Below are 12,266 nucleotides of genomic sequence, written 5' to 3'. Positions count from 1 at the left end.
CAAGGGAGACAGGCTGTGCGGGGGGTGCGGGTACCCCCTACCTGTTGCCCCCCCGGCAGCCCGGGCAGGGCCGGGGCGGTGGCAGCTCGGCCGAGGGCATCGCGGAGGGAGCGCGGCTGCGGCGGGCGGGTCCCTCCCGTGAGGAGCGGGGGGAGCCTGCGGGACCGGGAGCGAGACCCCCCCGCAGCCCCGGGGGGTTCAGGGGTGCTGCGGGATGCGGCAGTGCCCGCCGGGAGCTCACAATGGCACCGGGGGAGAACCGCGCTGCTGGCTGAGCTCGGGTTCAACCCCCGTGCCCGGCAGCTATTGCAGCAGGTGGAGGAAAGCGGCTCCAAAAACCGCCCTGGAAGGATTTTGGGGCGGGGGGAAAGAGGGACCTGAGCGCTGTCAGCACTGCAGCAGTGCTAGTGCAGGAGCTCTGACAGTGGCGGTTCACGTGGCACGAACCCAGGGTGAAAAATCGAGAATTATTGGTATCATCCATTCGCTGGCGACTGCTAGAGGGAGCGCGGATGTTTCCCTGTGCCTTATCCATCCCTCAGAGGGATCCTCTTGTGTGTTTGCCAGGGCTGCAGCAAGCCTGCAGAGCTGCCATCCTGCCCCTGGCAGCCCTGCAGATGGCTTCATCCTCACTGAAGTGAAATTGTAGAATCAGAGTGATTTATGTTGGAAAAGACCTTAAAGATTGTCTCATTCCAACACCTTCCACCACACCAAGCCCCATGGACAGGGATGCTTTGGAGACCATGGTCCATGTGGCTGTACCTCCCCACTCCATCCCTGCATCCCAAATGTGCAGGCAGCCGTGCTGGGAGTTGTCACCTGAGCCACCTGTACCTGGAAAAGTTCACAAATGGGTTTAGGAGCTGGGCAGGAGCCCCCATGGCAGTGGGGTGGGAGGCTCACAGGAACAGGAGTGGTGTGGGATGCACAGTGAGGAGCCAGGATGCTGAGCAAGGACTCTTGTTAGGGGGAAGCCAGAGAAAATCATGACCTGTGAGCAAAGCCCAGCACAATTTGCTAAACCCTCTGATATTTGCCTAAATTCAGGCTTTTGGCTGAACAGGCTGAGAATTTGGGGCAGTTCTTTGAACTTCAGGGTGTCCTTGTGCAGCACTGGCACTGCAGAGCCCTGATTCAAAGTGCAGTAAAAAGGATAAAAAAGGCTCCTGCTCCTGAGAGCTGCAGGGATGGCTCCAGGAGAGGCTGGACCTGAGGAAAAGCAGGAGCATCCCACCATCCCACACACCCAGGGACTGAGGGATGGGGCTCTGCAGGAGCCCTCTGCTGTGCAGGGTCCCCAGGCAGCTTCTGGGGACAGAAATGGGGAAATCTGCTGCGTCAGTCTGCTGAAAAACATCAACAAGAGCAACCTGGATCCCCCAGAACCTCAGGTCTGATCTGGATGCTGGGTACAACCAGCTCTCCAAGAGCCAAAAGGAATGAGTCCCTGCCAAGTGGCATCCAGTCCTTACATCCATCTGGATCAATCCATCTGGATATTGTAAACCAGAGAAAATGTAGCATTTATTCTATGAAACGGTACAGTGGCTTTTGCAAGGGACAATTATTTCTGGCAGAGAGTTTCCAGCAGTGTCTGCAGCCCAAGCTGGGTGCTGGAGCAGGGCACTCAGAATATCAGTGGAAAGGTCTGTTTGCCTAAATGAATCCCCAGAGGGCCAACAAACAACCCACAAGGAGAATAAATGCAATTTTTGAAATTCTTTCTCCATCATCTCTACAGCCATCCCTGAGTGAGATAAAGTTCTGCAAGTCTATAAAGCAACTGAATTCTAATCAAGATAAATGCCCAGTTTCATACTTAATTTGCATGAGCATGTGCTGCAAACTGTGTTTGCAAATGGGAGAATTATGTATGTAACCAGATAACCTGAGTGTGCAATCCGAGTCCTGGATATGCAAAACTTCCTCATTGCACTTGAATAAAAGTAAAGCTTCAGCAAAAAGGAACTTGGCTTTAAAGTACCAGCACGGTTTTTTTTATCATTAAAAAATCAGGTTAAAGCTGATTTGAACCTTCCAAGAACCCATTTAGCTGCTAAGGCAAATTCCAAATGATGTTTCTTACTCAATCTAACTTTAATAATAGACTGCTTGAGTTGCTGCACTGTCAGAGCTGGAATTTTTTAAATTTACTGACAAAGAGAATTTCTACATTAGCACGTGGTTATTTAAAAAATGTGTCCTAAAGTTTGACTGGGGCCTCATGGGAAGTTAAAAACCTCACTCTAAAAACTTTCCTTACTACTTTGAAGCCTTCCTGAAATCCCCTGAAGAGATCTTGGAAGTTTTTCTCCCCTTTCCCATGTCCTTCCTGGGGAACAGCTGGATCCATTAAAATTGATTTTGGTCTCTCAGAGCAGAATTTGATTTCTCTGAGCTTCCTCCTGGCAGGAGCACAGAGTGTCCCAGCAATATCAGCCAGAGGAAAGGCACAAGGATGGGAAATTCCCAACCCAGCTGGGTTGTGCCAGCTCCGAGTCAGAAGGCCAAGCCTTTGCTGGAAACCTCAAAATTAGGATGAAAATGAAACTTTAGGAAATTAATTGTGCCTCCATCCCTTACTCCTTTTAGTTTTAAATTAAGAAAAAATTGAAATTAAAAGCTAATTAAAGACGCAAAATTAGAAACATATTATTTCCCAAAATTGCTTTGATGATGCTTTTTAATTTTTTTATTTTATTCTAGTTTTACCAGGAAGTTGACAGCTCTGCAAGGAGTCTGTGTCCCAGAGGGATGGGAGTCCCTGGCCATGTAGATGAGGCATGAAGAGATTGGGAATATTTCCTCAGGACACAAGGGAAACCTGAGTCAATGCCAGTGAGTCACAAATCTTCATTCAACCTTGCTACACTCAGCATCTGCTCAGGTGCTGCAAGGGGAGCCTTGAAAAGCTGGAGAACACCCTCAGTTTTGGGCAATGTGCTCTGGCAGTGCCATCACATCCAGGCAGGACATTCCCTGAGTGTGTAAATGGAATAAACAGGGATAGAGGAAGGTTTGAGAGTTCCACCCCTCATCTTTGCTCTTGTTACAACCTAAGGAGTGCAGTAAAGGGAATTTGAGAAGATTTAGAAGATGAAAAAGGGTTGAGAAGCACATGAGTACCATTCAGGCCTTCCAAACCCTTTAATTTGCTATTCAGATTACCACTTTTTATAGTTTAATATGTACAATATGCAAAGGAACCAGTTTAACTAAATGGGAAAAGCCTTCTGTGTTAAGGTTGAACGTAATCTAATAGGGCCCTTTGACTTGATTCAATTAAATCCTTCTTTTTCCAATTAAATAATCATCCAGAATTTAATAAAAATGAATTTCCATGTGTCATCCTGCAGAATGATGACCTCTGTGATGGGGAAGGCTTATGTAAATTCTGCTGATCGCTTTTTATCTGCCTCTGCCTCACTTCCTCCAAAAAAAATTGCCTTCTGTCTGTATATTTACATTAATTTCTCATCTGCTCCATGTATCTCTGTTTGCAGGAACAATTCCCAGCTGAAGGAGCTGTGAGCATCACCAGCTTCTTTCAGTACATCCTCAACAATGGACCCTCAGTGATGGGAAAATGATCTCCAAAGTGGGATTTTTGATTGTGCCTCAGGTTTGTTGTGCCCTGGCATGCTGTAGGGCCAGCTTCCAATTGGCCCTCTCCAAATGTCACCAGAGGCATCTCTGTGGCTGTTTATCACCAAGAAAATCCAGTCCAAGAGAGCAGCAACTTCAGCAGCAATCCCCAGCAAAAGCACATTCCAGTCTCTTCCAGCACATCTCCACTAAATAATTCCCATCAAAGCTACACCAGTTGTTAATATCTATTAATTTATTTTTTCCCCTCTGCAAAGGTGTATTTATAACTGCATTTTACACCCCTCTCACTCATAAAATACAGAGCACCAACTCTTTCCTTCCTCAGCAGCATCTTTATGCAAACCTTGCTGATGTGGTACTGATGTAATAACTTAATAGTTATTAAAACTAATAAGTTATTAAAACGTATAACTAAGTTATAGTTACTAACTTATAAGTTATTAAAACTGAATTAAACACAGCTAAGGATGGACAGGTTTAAATTTTGAGTGAATATTCAGTTTATCTCTTGCCACATTTCCCCATCTCTCTCTCTGTGAGGGTAAAATGGTCTTGGCGACCTTCCTGTGCTGCACATCCCTGGGGACCATGAAAACAAACCCATTAATGTTTATAATGTGTCTCAGACTGGGGGAATTACATCACTGTGGTGAGATACAAGCTTAATGGATCAAAACAAACCCCAGCTCCAAACCCCCCAGCTTAGACACATCTCAGTTACCCAGCACAAACCTCAAGGAATCCCACTGAGAAGGGATAATTGAGAGAAAAATGTGATCCCAGAGATTTTTCTGCAGTAAACCCATTTTATGTTAATAGAAAGCAGATTTCTAGAGCCCTTTGCAAAGCAATGGCTTCCACAGCATATTTCACAGCTGAGCACATCCATGGCACCAGCTTTGGACACGGGGCTATTAAACCCAACATTTGTTTAATGAATTACAGCAGTCCATGGATCTGGGTGTGCTCAGCCTGTGTTTAAATGTTTATTGTCAGCAGCCAGCTCTGCATGAGCAGGTATCAGCCTCAGTGATGAGCTCTCTCTGCAATGGACACAAAACTTTGAACATTTTTTGGGTTCTGCTTTCTTATCCAAGACAGATTACCCAGGAGGTTCAGAGTCTGTGCTAAACATGAAAGTTTTTGGGTTCAGTGCCAGTTTGGGGTGTTTTCTCCTTGCTGATGAACTGTTGTGCATCTCCCACCAGCCTGGGCTTGGTCCCTGTGACTGAAGGGTGGATTAAGCCATTAAAACTCACACATTCAAGCAAGGCTGATGTGCAGCCATCTCCAAGATGACCCCGCTCTCACCTCACCAGTCAATCTATAAACCTTGACAAAAAATTAACTCTGGTTCACCCTGCTATTTTATCACGTTCTCCACTGCAAACTATGTGTGAAGTGCTCCCTTTCATGGTGGATAGAGACAGTGGTGATGATGTGCTGTGATCACTTTGATTTCCTGCAAAATGCCTCTGATTTACGGTGGTCTCCACTGCAGAAATCCCCACCCAGGAGCAGCTTTAGAGTCCTTTGGGCTGGAAGAGACCCTCAGGACCATCTCATCCCACCTCTGCCATGGACAGGGACGCTTTGCTGGGATACCAGGTTGCTCCAAGCCCTGTCCAACTTGGCCTTGGACACTTCCAGGGACCCGGGGCAGCCACAGCTTCTCTGTGCCAGGGCCTGCCCACCCTCACAATTAAGAATTTCTTCCTCATCTCCAGTGTAACCCTGCCCTCTGCCAGTGGGAACCCATTCCCCTTTGTCCTTCAGTGGGAACCCATTCCCCTTTGTCCCCTTTGTCATTCAGGTGAAGTCTGAATGAAGTTCCATTTCTCCTCTTTTCCCCATCACAAATTAGGGAGCAAAGATGTGGTTGGGCTTTTTCAGAGCTGCCAGGGTGGTTTGGGAGATCAGGTCCTGCTGATCCTCCAAGAAGATGAGAATGGGGACTCTGTGGAGAATTATCTTTGCAGCCCCAATTGAGCTCCTGTTCTGTGATGAGCATCGTGTGGAAACTCCAATGAATAGTGAGAATGTGAAGCACTCAGCAGGATAATGTGTGCCGTGAAAAAAACCCTGTGATCAATCAGCAGACAAATATATACTTAAACGAGGTGTTAGTGGCAGAGATGCAGGAAAGGTGATTATGGGTTTGTCTCCGTGTTTCCCTCAGCAACAATGCTGACACGCAGGGGTGGGTCACCCTACCCTGCCATTAATGGAGCATCAGCACTCATCTGACAGCTCCTTTGTCCTGGGAACTCAATTCCCATGAAGATTTGACATTAGCAGAGGCACGGGGAAACTCAGAGCCTTTGCATTTTCATGACCCTCCAACTGCTTTAGCCGGGCGGATTACAGGTAAAATCGCTGTCCTAATTTGGGCAGGAGGCGGAAATAAATATTTGTACTCATCTGTTTCAGCTGTGGCAATAAACACCATGGGCAGAAGAGAGAAGGACAGCTCCCTTTGCTCCCTTCCCAGGAAACAAAACTGGGAACAGGGGCCACAGGGCAGGGAAGGGTCAGCTGGAACATCATGTCACATTCACATTTTCTGAAAAATCTCTTCACCCAGGATTTTTCTCCTGGGAAGCCGGGAAGCCTCAGAGAAAAAGGAAACCAAATATTATCTCGTTTGCTTCTCCTGTGTTTTGCTCATGTGGAATGTGTTTGGAGATTGTTTACCCACAGGTGATTGTTTCATTGGGTTTCTGTGAATTGTTTTCACTCATTGGCCAATCAGGGCCAAGCTGTGTCAAGAGTCTGGAAAGATTCACAAGTTTTCATTATTATCTTTTTAGCCGTCTGTAAGTATCCTTTCTGTATTCTTTAGTATAGTGCAGTTTAGTATTCTTTAATATAATATAGATCATAAAATAATAAATTAGCCTTCTGAGAACATGGAGTCAGATCCATCATTCCTTCCTGCCATGGGGCACCCCACAAATACAATAGCAGCAGAGAAAATGTGATTTTTTCTTATGGCAATATTTGTCAACTAATTGAAAGACAAGACCTCAAGGGTGGTTAAGCCCTCTAAAATAATCCTAAACTTAATTCAGAAATGGAGAAATTCAGATTGTAGCATAGAGGGGTTTTAACATGCACAGCACCCTGTCCCCCATTGGCACCCTGCAGGCAGGGAGCACTTGAGCATCCACAAAATTCCCACAGGAGTTTCAGGGACAAAAAAGCCCAATCCAGACAAAAGTGAAACTTAATTTAGTCCTTCCCTTTTCTTTCAGATGAAAGAACACACTTTCTGCTCCAAATGCCATCACCCTCCCTTGCTCTGTCAGTGGCACCAAGCCTGGGTCACACCTGGTTTGGGGACCAGTCTCTTTCACAATATTTTCACAAGAATGTGCTGGGAGTGTGGAACAATAAAAATAGCCTTCCCCCCCCACCCTGCCCCCCTCTCCATTTTCCCTGGTTTTATCCAAAATGCTGCCAGCAGGGTGGGCTAATCCTGCATTGCATCCAAACCTGTAATTACATTCCCCACTAACCTGTGAAAGACCTAAAACTACACCTAGGCAAAGTTTCAGGATTGAGAAGGCAGCTGAAAAATTGGCATTATGTTTCTAGATCTACATGTTACTTTAATTACAGTCATGTTTTAAGGTGTCAGTATGGATCCCTTGATTCTGTGAATTTGGGGCTTGGAGTGTACAGATGTCCATTTCTTTAAGGGTTTGTACCACAGGTTGGCTACCCTGAGAAAAATGGGACTTTTTCAGGAGTGAGAGAAATCTTCCCACATCAGATAATCCACAAGAGTTCCTTTTCTTGGGTTAGGCAGGAGGGTACTGCAGGTGTCATTCAGAGTGGGGAAACTGAGGAGCAGCTGGGCTGGAGCAGGGTGTGACCAAGGTCCAGTGGTCACCTGCAACCCTGAATCAGAGCAAGGCTTTCCACTTAAATCAGGAGCAATTCCTTCATCTCACCATGATTGCCCTAAAGGAACACCCATCAATTCCCTCATCTCACCATAATTTACCCTAAAAGAACACCCAGCAATTCCTTCCTCTCACCATAATTTACCCTAAAAGAACACCCAGCAATTCCTTCATCCCACCATGATTGCCCTAAAGGAACACCCAGCAATTCCTTCATGTCACCATGATTTACCCTAAAGGATCACCCAGCAGTTCCTTCATCTCACCATGATTTACCCTAAAGGAACACCCAGCCAGGGAAGGGCAGGGAACATGTGTCTTCTAATAAAGTCTGTTTAACTTAGACATAGATTACTTCTAAAAAAACCCCATCAAACCACACCAAGTACATGTGATAAAGTATCTTGGTACAAAACCAATTCCAAGGTGATTATCAGCCTCTGAAAAATTTGGGCTCTAAGTCAGTTCATGGCAGGGATCAAATTGAGCTGCTGTCAACTCATTTGGGCATTTTACTTTGCTTCTGATATCTGACAGTTCAAATAATCTCAGATAGTTCCCATTACTGCTGCATTTTCTGCCTTTTTTGCCCCAGGGAAGGGCCCTGCAGAGCCAGGCTCCCTCCCAGCCACCTCCCAGCCTGCAGCATCACTCCCCAAACGTGGCTGGGGGGAATTCAGGCTGCCACAGCTCCCTGATCTCTTCCTCCACTTTGGGGAATAATGGTGGATAGAAAAATGGTAGAAGTGATGAGCTGTGAGCTGCCACAGGCAGACCCAGGTGCCTCCAGCTGCTGCTGGGAGCAATCTGTGCCCCCAGAGGGGCTGCACTGGTCACCAGCTGCAGTGCCAGGAGCAGCTCAGGCTCTCAGAGAGAAGGCTTGGAGCATTATCTTCTGCTAATGCAGGTGAGGCTCATTAATATTATTTATATTAATAGCTTTTCATGAAAGTGGGGAAGTTTTCTCCAGGGAACAGGGAGATGCCCTCAAATGATGGCTTGGTGCAGCAGGAGGCAGCCAGGGGAAAGCTGATTTTCTTATCATAGAATTAGAGTGGTTTGGACTGGAGGGACTTTAAAGAGATCTTAAAGCTTATTTGCCATGGCAGGGACACCTTCCACTGTCCCAGGGTGCTCTAAATCCCATCCAACCTGGACTTCCAGGGATTCAGGAGCAGCCACAGCTGTGCCAGGGCCTGCCCACCCCAGAGGGATCACTCTGAGAGGTCTCAGACAAAGCCAGGGCAGATATGAAATGCCCCCCTCACCCTCCCCCAAAGCCTAAATTAATATATTTAATAAATTAAAAATAATATTTTTAATTAAATATTTAATTTAATAAATTAAAAATAATATTTTTCTAAAAGCACAGCTGGATGGATTCCTTAGAAAAATCTAAGCATGTTGGGAGGCTCCAGTGGATGCAGGAGGTTCTGTGGGTACCAGATCTCCATCACCCCGAAATCTTGAGGACAAGAAGCTGCCAGGGTTGTTGACACAAGGATTTTAAGAAGGTGATGGATATAAAACCCACCAAAGGCAATTAAAGCAAGCAGGACAAGTGCCAACTCTTGTGTTTGCTCACTGTCAGGAGGTTTTATGGGCACAGAGATATATCTGCAAAGCATTCAAGTGCATTTAATTTTTCCAATACCCACTTACTGCAGCCTGTATGAGGATAATGTGTTTATCCTATGAGGTTCCTGACTTCATTCTGCAGCACTTGACTCCAGGGTGGGTTTTGTATTATTAACTTCCTTCCAATACACGTGGAAAACAAAACCTGTTCCCATTGAACACCCTGGGATGAAGTTTTGCTGGGTGTTAAGTGCAGTTTGTCACTGGAGTGACAAACTTAAGTGCTTAACACTTAAGTGCCGGAGGCCCAGGGTGGGACAATGAGCCTGGAAAAGCCTCAAACCTGATGGAGATGTGAGCTGAGGTGTGGAGGATGCAGGGCTGGAGGGGGGAGCTTCTCTGATACAGCAGAAGATAACTGGAAAAGGGAAAAAGATACCAATCTATATGGGAGGTATTAGGGAGAAATTCTGGCTGTGAGGGTGGTGAAACCCTGGCATGGAGTGCCCAGAGCAGCTGTGGCTGCCCCTGGATCCCTGGAAGTGTCCAAGGCCAGGTTGGAGCATCCTGGGACAGTGAAAAGTGTTTCTGCCCATGGCAGGGGTGGGATGGGATGAGCTTTAAGGTCCCTTTCAGCCCAAACCATTCTGTGATAAAACCCTGCAATGAGAAGGGTGATGCTCCATCCCTCATGCTCACACCCCTCACTATCCAAAAGCTCTTGAGAAACATGAGAAATTACTTAGGATTGTTTTGCTGATATTTTTTGCCACCTCATGAAAGTAACGGTTCATAATCTGCACCAGAGCAGCTTGACTCAAGATAAAGATCTGCCTCATTTGCACTTACATAATTAGCAATTACCCTAATTTCACTTACACTAAATTACATTTTTAAAAAAATAAATGTTATCTTTTCTGACCAAAAAAAAAAAAAAAAAAGATCCTGGGTCTACTTCACAATTTTTATATAAAGCAGAAGTATCATTATCCTGTTCTCAGATGTACTGTCTAGACACTTTTAATGAAAATATTCATTATTGCTAATTTGCATCTCTTTCAATTCCAGGACAGAAATCAAATGAAGATGTCAAAACTCTGCTCCCTCTGCCTCAGGCAAAACTGAGCCACGGTGACCCCCAAGTCCTTCCAAAGGGGATCTGAGTTTGTGTGGAGGAAAAGCATCTCCAGCATCCTCCTAACTGAGGGCAGCACGAGATGAAAGTTTAGCAGGGAAAATCAGAGGAAAATAATGGTGTCAGGATCTGGATCTGAGATCTGCAGCTTTAAAGGAGGGAAAAACCAGGGAGATCCCAGCCTTAGGGTGCAAGATGTGTTGAAATGGAGATGTAAATCAGGACAGTGGTAACTCATGTGGGTTCAGCAGTGACATTTCCTGAAGATAAAGCACATTTTAAATGCATTCTGTACTTGCTGGTAACAAATCTTTCCATTAGTACAAGAAAATACATATTATACCTCAAACATGCTTCACTGAGCTTGGAAAATAAAGATAAAATAATCTTTTTATAGCAAATAGGAATGAATACTTAAAAATAATAAAAAGTTGGTGAATATTCATTTGAACTCTTAAGCAAATTTGCCCTTGTCATATTTGCATCCCTCTTGTGTTCTCCTTCTGTGCAATGAAGTTTTATTAGCATGAACATCCACAGAAAGTGAATGTGAAGACTCAATACCCATGGGAAATGAATTTAAAATTCACTTGCTGTGTGCAGTCACCCAAGAAACTTGATCATAATTGTTTATTGTACTTAAATATTTATATTGTTGAAGCACTTGTTAGATAAAAAGGCTGTGATGCTCCTCTGCTGGGTGATGTTCAAACACTGTTCCAGGCTACAGGAATCACCTCCATTCCCAGCAAACACTCAGCTGGGACAGGTTTCTCCAGGCTGGATGATGTGGCAGGTGGCAAATTTCAAGGTCAACAACAAACACTGGGTGAAAAATTAAAAAAAAATTCTCTTAATTTTTCTTAGCATGTTGAGAGGATCCACTGAATGGCAGCACCTCCCATGGGTGTGCTCACACAGGAGAGTCAGAAATGGAATGGAGTCAAAAATTAAAGTTCAGAAATTAAAGTTCATCATTTTAAGGAACATCATTTTAAGCTTTTACACTGCCTGAAGTCCTCTGGCACAGAAACAAGAAGTTTCTCTTAATTTTTCTTAGCACGTTGAGTTGACCCATTGAATGGCATCACCTCTCATGGGTGCACTCACACAGGGTGCTTGGAATGGAGTCAGAAATTAAAGTTCAGAAATTAAAGTTCAGAAATTAAAATTCAGAAATTAAAGTTCATCAGGAATATAATTTTGAGATTTTTTTACTGCCTGTGGTCCTCTGGCACAGAAACAAAAAGTTCCTCAATTTTTCTTAGCATGTTGGGTTGACCCATTGAACAGCATCACCTCTCATGGGTGCACTCACACAGGGTGCTTGGAATGGAGTCAGAAAATAAAGTTTAGAAATTAAAATTCAGAAATTAAAGTTCATCAGGAACATCATTTTGAGCTTTTTCGCTGCCTGCAGTCCTCTGGCACAGAAACAGAAAGTTTATCCTAAGTTTTCTTAGCATGTTGAGTGGACCCTGTGAATGGCAGCACCTCCCATGAGTGTGCTCACACAGGAGAGTCAGAAAGGGTATGGGGTCAGAAATTAAAGTTTAGAAATTAAAGTTCATCAGGATCATCATTTTGAGCTTTTTCACTGCCTGCAGTCCTCTGGCACAGAAACAAGAAGTTTCTCTTAATTTTTCTTAGCATGTTCAGTTGACCCATTGGACGGCATCACCTCTCATGGGTGCGCTCACACAGGGTGCTTGGAATGGAGTCAGAAATTAAAGTTCAGAAATTAAAGTTCATCATTTTAAGGAACATCATTTTGAGCTTTTTCACTGCCTGCAGCCCTCTGGCCTAGACTCCATCCCTCACTCTGCTCAGAGTTTGGATTCCAGCAGTGCCCTTGGGCCTCACAATGGATCCTTCATTCCCTCCTTGCCTTGCCCTGCTCCCCCTCTGCATCCCTGAATGCTCCAGGAGCTGCACCCACGGCCCTGCCTCCCCCAGCAGATTCCATTCCTGAGCAGGAATCCCATCCCTGCTCCCCAGTTAACACCTTCCCACCCTCCATGGCAGCTGGACAG

General features: G+C 45.2%; 1 protein-coding gene across 1 annotated transcript in view; it reads right to left on the bottom strand.

The window, feature by feature from the left end:
• KAZN (kazrin, periplakin interacting protein) overlaps positions 1 to 12,266 on the bottom strand; it is a 226,027-nt gene that overhangs the window by 94,326 nt on the left and 119,435 nt on the right. The gene's annotated exons all lie outside the window — the stretch shown is intronic.

This window comes from Melozone crissalis, unplaced genomic scaffold (assembly GCF_028551555.1).
Source record: "Melozone crissalis strain CALT ecotype California unplaced genomic scaffold, PUWL_Pcris_2 ptg000107l_1, whole genome shotgun sequence".
Classification (NCBI taxonomy): Eukaryota; Metazoa; Chordata; class Aves; order Passeriformes; family Passerellidae; genus Melozone; species Melozone crissalis.
This window is presented reverse-complemented; position numbering and strand designations above follow the sequence as displayed.